Below are 7,800 nucleotides of genomic sequence, written 5' to 3' on the forward strand. Positions count from 1 at the left end.
CCACCTCTGTCTCACAGGACTCTTGGTATTTTAAATTTTTACAGTTTCAATTATGTTTTTAGATCAGATGCTTTTTGGAATCATGCAGATTACAAAATCTGAAATAAGAGAGTCCTACAAGCACCAAAAAACAAGTGTCAGTATTATCAAGGTCTGTTGGAGACATGAAGCAGCAACATTGTCATTTTTTTGTTTGAAGTGAGAGTTATGCTTCCGATTGTTATTTCTGCTCATTCGTAAGCATATGTAATAGCAATAGTAACCAGATACTAGAACCCCTGTCAGGGCCGATTGTTGGTATTATAACAAGTTTTCCTTTCTGGAAGCTATTGAATTATTCTAACTCAAGATCTTAGTTTCTCGTTATGATGATATTCTCAAATGCCCTAAGTACAATTCTCTACTTCTGGATATGAAATAGCTTCCTTTGGAAATGGTGCCACCACACCTGACCTAATTCTGTGGATTAAATAAGTATTAATTCATTCGATGGTAAACATGTATATTTCAGAACTGTCCTTGGTTCATATTCATTATTTTAATTAATCTCCTATAGTAGTTCTTCACAGTGGATCCCATAAAAATGGAAATTTTTTTAAAAATAAAAAATCAACAAGAAAGCATTAGTCTTTTAAAATCAATTTATCAGTCTCTCAATTAAATAACATTATTGAATACCTGCTATATCTCAGGAAATATGCTGGGGAGTGCAGGATTCCAAATGATTAAAATTCACCTTGTTATTTCTAAGAACTCACAAAGTAAGGAACTAGTTACTTAATAGAAAAGATAAACTTGTGCTAGTGGTTGCAAACTCAGAATGGAGGATGACTGTGGCTTCTCTAGTGATATGTCCAGTGAACTGGAGAAGGCATGCATTGTTTAACCTGTACAACCACTTTGCTCAAGGTAGATGATTATCATGGGGGAATATGTATCCAGTATTGCCATATGTTCTGATTTGTTAATTGTGAAAAGGACTGATTTTTTATATGTTGAGAGGAAATTAAAAAATTCTTTAGTCAATGCAGTTGAAAGTCAACTCCAAATGCTAAAGATATAAAAATGTGAAAAGTGCAACTGTGGAATCATGTACAAAGTAAAGTGGTGACCAAGGACGTAGTATTAATTTTTTTTTGTATGGGTGGGTTAAAGGAAGCTTCTTGGAAAATAGTAAAAGCAAATCTGAGGCTTATGAGACTAGAAAAGACATTTCAAGTAAAAGGAATGGCAAATGCAAAGTCAAATCTCAGACCACATGCTAGGCATTGCACTAAGCATTGAAAATAAAACAATGAAGAAGACACACACTGCTTCTGCTCTTGTGAAGCTTGTCTCTCAGAGCAGAAGAAAGATATAAGCAAATCCTTACAAAATGAAGCATGGCAGCACAGACACCATCTTTGTCAGTAAACACCAGATGATACTGCTTAGTCCCGGGTGTTATAAAAAAGTTTTCAGTGAGGAAGTGATATATAGGCTGAGATTGGAAGGGAGAAAAGATAAGAATTCATGTAGAGGAAGAACATGAAAAACAGCAAAAAACATGGCGTTTCCAAGAAGCTAATACAAATCCAGTACGGATTGAGTGGAAAAGAGTGAAGGACAGAGAGGAGTAAGTGAAACTTGGAGAGATTGCAGCCCGATTGTGAAGGCCTTTGTAGGTCAAATTAAAGATTTTAGATGTCACTAAATGGAATGCGATACTTACTGGGAATTTTTTGAAGGCATCACTGACTGTAATATGGAGAGACTGATCTGAAGGGGAAAAATGTGGGCAAAGAGAAATCACTGAGGAAAATAATGCAATCATGCAGGAAAGATACGGTAGTCACTTATTGGTGGCAGCAGCAGGATGGCACAAACTGACTGAAATAAGATATTTAGGATGTGAAATCATTAGACTGATAATTGATTAGATGTGGGGGACAGTGAGGCAGAGAAAAGAGTTCAGGGGGACTCCTAGGTTTTGGTGACAAAGTGAATGGGATGGCCATCTAACTGTGATGGGAAGAATGGGAAGGAGAAGCAATGGGTGGGAGTGGGAATTAGCAAGAAGAGTTTATTAATAATTTTGGAAATGTACTTTTGAGGTAAGATGGCAAGTGAAAATACTAAGTAAGCATTTGATTCTTTTTTTTTCTTTTTTTCTTTAAGACAAAATCTCACTCTGTTGCCCAAGCTGGAGTGCAGTGGCAGCATCTCAGCTCACTGCAACCTCCTCCTCCCAGGTTCAAGTGATCCCCCAGTAAGCACTTGATTCTTATGGTTGCCGCTTTGATGAACCACCTAGATTTCCTTCAGAAACAGAAAGACCTACTTTTCCAGCTACTAGGAGCTCTCACTTATCAGCTCCCTACAGGGGTTGCCTCAGCTAAAGGAAGTCTCTCTAAGGTCATAGCTCCTTCCCAGGGGATCTACACTAATGATTGGTCAACAGAAGTTATGAAGAAAAGCCCCCAACCCAAACTCAGGACAGCTCCAAAGAGTCATTTCAGCTTCTGAATTCTGCGTAGTATTGGCTGCGGCCTGTGGTTGAAACGACATTGCAGCTCAGCTTCTCCCTTTTGACTTCCCTCCCTTCTCTTCCACAGGTGTGAAGCCCAAGAATGCTACTGAAAGTCCTCTTGTCTACTATCCATCTCAAAGCCCACTTCCCTGGGTAGCCCAATCTGTAAGTGACATAAGCCTGGGTATCACAACAGAGCACCAGGCATACTTTGGAGTCATAAATCAGTAAATGTTTGATAAAACTAAGGTAATGGATGAGTTTTTCAGGGTGAAGATGTATGTGGGCCTACTTCAGAGCTTTGAGGTGCCGCAAGTTTAGTGTTTGGGAGTAGGACAAGATACAACAAAGGAAACTGATAAGAAATGGCCAAACTGTTTGAATAAAAAGCAGAAGAGATGGAGACTAAAAATGCTACTTGATTATTGATTACCTTGCAAAAAAGAGCATCTAGTATGAAATTGAGACTAGAGTAGGATAAGGAATAAATTTAAGGTACAACAAAATCAGAAACATGAATGTAGTGAGCCTGCCAACATGTGCGACAGTGAATGAGGAGATAGAAATAAAGGAAGTCTTTTTTAATAAAATGGGAGAAGTTTGAGCATATTTACATTAAATTGAAATGAAGGACCAGTGGAGGTAATGAAGGACAGGTGGAAGTAACGAAGGACAGGTAAGAGATGCTGAGACAGTCTTGCATGACAGATTATAGAAGATTATTGAAAAAGTAAGAGATGGGACCAATGCCATAAGTAGGGGCATGGTCCTTGCCTGGGAAGAGTGGATTTGTGTCAGGAATTAGGATGTTCATGTCATGTGTTTTTTTATTTCCCTTGTGGAGGAAGGGAAGTCACTTACTAAGAATGTGGAGGGTTATCATGGAAGACAAGTTGAAGGATTGAGGAAAGGGGAGAAAGTGGGTCATGCAGAAAGTGAGATGATGGCAGAAGTAAAAGATTGCTTGATAAAAAAAAGCACAATCTAGACAGGTGATTTGGCAAATTGCAATAGTTTCATTGAATTATCACTTCAGTTAGATTAGTGAGATGTTGAAAATAATGTTACAATAACCACCATTTTGCTTTTTAAAAAACTTTATTTTGTAAAATAATTTTATCCTGATGAATAGGAAAGCAAACTTTGCTTAGAAGATTTGCCATCCTTGTAGTATAGGACACTAAGTCAAAGATCAAAAAATCACTAACATGGTGATTGTCCCAGGATATTCCAAAGCTTAGAAGGATGCTGCCTGGTTCTGCACAGAGAAACTTTAATTTTTCAAAGGGAAGTTAAGAATTTATTGATATCTGTCTTTTTCTTCATGAAAAAGAAAGATCAAAATGCTAGAGAACATTGCACATTAAACCCAAATTCAGGGAAACCAAACATGATTCCTTTGAGAAAAAAATGGAGGCAATGGGGAGTCTAAAAAGCCTAACCAAAACTGAGAAGTAATTTGCCTAATACACTTCTCAAATTTAAATAAAAGACTAGTTAATAGACAATATGCAAGGTTTCAATTTGACAGGCCTTTTAATTTGTCATTACATACTTTAGAAACAACTCATGAGAAAACACAAAGTTAATGTATCTACTTAGCATCAAGTAAATTACTCTATGACAAGATATTTTTTAAATTACCATTTTAAAGTAATTTATTATTTTCATAAAATAAAAGAGCAGCTCTTTGTGACATTGTAAAACAATTCAAACAATACAAATATAAATAACATTAGGTATATTATTTTCCTTATTCTCTGTAATACCTCCGATTTACTTCCTCAGTCCAGAGATTAGCACTGTAAAGAGTTTGCTCTGTTTCTTCCCAGATGTAAATATACACACTTAAGTATGTATTTACACACACATTGCTTTTTATATATAAGTGGGCTACATATTACATATCATACTGTACATATTGTTGTAGGACTTATTTTTTCACCCAAAATAAAATAAACTATTGTCATGTCAACATATATAGGTTGACATTATTCTTTATAATAACTGAATAGCATTTCATAAGCTAGAGGTAGCATAATTTATTTATTCTTTCATTGGTGGACTTTTCAATTGTTTTATCCTCCTTATATTCTTTCTTTTACTTATCTTTCTTCTGTCCCTCCTTCCCTTCATTTCTTCCTTAGTAGGTTATAGGTGGTAGTGAAATAATAAAATTTAAAGCTGAAATGGAATAGTGGAATTCTAAGCATATTTAAAAGAGCCAATATGAACACCAAGAAAGATCTTAACACTGAATAAACTTCGATGTTGGAGGAGTTGGAAAGAAGGAAAAGAAAGAAAGAAGTTGTAAGCCAATTTTGTTTATTTATTTATTTTTATGATAACAACAAATACACATTGCCACAAACCTGTGAAAAAAGTAGGGTATTATTTTATAATAACAGCATAAACAAACTACCTAAAAATACCTTCTTCCTAAAAGCAAAATAAATGCAAAAACTACTGCAACAGCAGGAATAGCAACAATATGATGAACAATGAAAATAGACCATATAGTGAAAAGTTTTATAAAGCTATATGTGCACACACTATAGATATTTTTAAAAACCTATAAAATTCTTATAAACAACTTAAATCTTCTATTAGAAGAGAGAAAGATTTTCCTATTTGGTTCCAGAGCAAAACCAAGCTCAATATTGTCTGCAAAAGGCACAACTAAAACTAACTTCTTCAAAATAATTAAAAAGAAAAGAAGGGGTAGAAAAAAGTACACAACCAGCAAAGTGAGACAGCCACCTAGGAAAGAGGAGAAAATAGTTAAAAATCATATACTTCATAAGTGATTGTTATCCAGAATGTATAAAAATCTCTCAGAATTCAAAATAGGAGGGCAAATAACACAATATAAAAATGAGTAAGGAATATAAATAGACATTTCTTCAGGCAAGACATATAAACGGCCAATAAACACATGAAAAGATGTCCCACGGTGATCATTAGGGAAATGCATATCAAAACCACAGTAAGATGTTAACCTGAGGTGATCATGTTAAATTATGTAAGTCAGTTACAATAAGAAAATATTATTATATTATATGGTATTGCATTAAAAGTATTATTTTACTCATATGAGATACCTAGCATTGACAATTAAAAATACTACTGTATTAAAAGCACTATTTTACTCATGAGACACCTAGCATTGACACATTTATAGGGACAGAAAGTAGAATGGTAGTTGCCCGAAGCTGGAAGGAGAGGGAAATGGTAAGTTGTTCAGTGGGTACAGAGCTTTAGTCTTACAAGAGGAAAAGAATAGAACCGAGGTCTTGAGGGCAACACAAAATATCTGCAACCATCTGATCTTTGACAAACCAGACAAAAACAAGCAATGGGGAAAGCAGTCCCTGTTTAATAAATAGTGTTGGGAAAACTGGCTAGCCATGTGCAGAAGGCAGAAACTGGACCCCTTCCTGACATCTTACACTAAAATTAACTCCAGATGGATTAAAGACTTAAACATAAGACCTAACACCCTAAAAACCCTAGAAGAAAATCTAGGCAAAACCATTCAGGACATAGGCGTAGGCAAGGACTTCATGACCAAAACACCAAAAGCATTGACATCAAAAGCGAAAATAGACAAATGGGACCTAATTAAACTCCACAGCTTCTGCACAGCAAAAGAAACAGTCATTACAGTGAATCGGCAAACAACAGAATGGGAAAAAATTTTTGCAGTCTACCCATCTGACAAAGGGCTGATATCTAGAATTTACAAAGAACTAAAACAGATTTACAAGAAAAAAACAAGCCCATTCAAAAGTGGGCAAAGGATATGAACAGATACTTTTCAAAAGAAGACATACATGAGTCCGACAAACATATGAAAAAATGCTCATAATCACTGGTTATCAGAGAAATGCAAATCAAAACTACATTGAGATACCATCTCACACCAGTTAGAATGGTGATCATTAAAAAATCTAGAGACAACAGGTGCTGGAGAGGATGTGGAGAAATAGGAACACTTTTACACTGTTGGTGGGAGTGTAAATTAGTTCAACCATTGTGGAAGACAGTGTGGCGATTCCTCAAGGACCTAGAAATAGAAATTCCATTTGACCCAGCAATCCCATTACTGTGTATATAGCCAAAGGATTATAAATCATTCTACTATAAGGACACGTGCACACGAATATTCATTGCAGCACTGTTTACAATAGCAAAGACCTGGAACCAACCCAAATGCCCATCGATGATAGACTGGACGGGGAAAACGTGGCACATATACACCATGGAATATTATGCAGCCATCAAAAACGATGAGTTTGGGTCCTTTGTAGGGACATGGATGAACCTGGAAACCATCATTCTCAGCAAACTGACAGAAGAGCAGAAGATCAAACACCGCATGTTCTCACTCATAGGTGGGTGTTGAACAATGAGAACACATGGACACAGGGAGGGGAGCACTACACACTGGGGTCTGTTGGGGGGAAATAGGGGAGGGATGGTGGGGGGTGGGGAGTTGGGGAGAGGTAGCAAGGGGAGAGATTCCAGATGTAGATGATAGGGAGGAAGGCAGCAAATCACACTGCCACGTGTGTACCTATGCAACAATCTTGCATGTTCTTCACATGTACCACCAAACCTAAAATGCAATAAAATAAATGAAAAAAAAAAGAATTCTGGAGATGGATGCTGGTTGTGGTTGCACAGTAACGGGAATGTACTTAATGCCACTAAACTGTGCACTTAAAAATAATTAGGATGGTAAATTTTTTTGTTAATTTATTTATTTAACTTTAGGTGCATACTATACCTGGCATTTCTCCCCATGTTTTCCCTCCCCACCCTCCCCTCCCTCCCCACCCACTACTGTCTCTCCCCTACCTGCCCCCAGATGCCCCCAGTGTGTGATGCTCCTCTCCCTGAGTCCACGTGTTCTCATTTTTCAACACCCACATATGAGTGAGAACATTCAGTGTTTGGCTTTCTGTTCTTGTGTCAGTTTGCTGAGAATTATGGTTTACAGATAAATTTTAATTTATGTTTACTATACCAAAACTGTACTTAAAAAAAAAAAGTACATCATTTAAAAGTACAACCAATTTAAACGACAAATAAAAATTGAGGATACCAGGCTTGATAAAGTGAAATCCTTCCACAAACAATAAATTAATCAAAGAAGGACCTTTTATAAAACCTTCATTGCAAAAGGAGACACAATTCGGTTATAAGTATCTATAATAAATTAATGCAATGGTAAATTTAATAAAGCAGAAACTATATAAGACAGGAAATAGGAAGAAAATTTAATAAAT

This window comes from Cebus imitator, unplaced genomic scaffold, assembly GCF_001604975.1.
Source record: "Cebus imitator isolate Cc_AM_T3 unplaced genomic scaffold, Cebus_imitator-1.0 Scaffold1009, whole genome shotgun sequence".
Classification (NCBI taxonomy): domain Eukaryota; kingdom Metazoa; phylum Chordata; class Mammalia; order Primates; family Cebidae; genus Cebus; species Cebus imitator.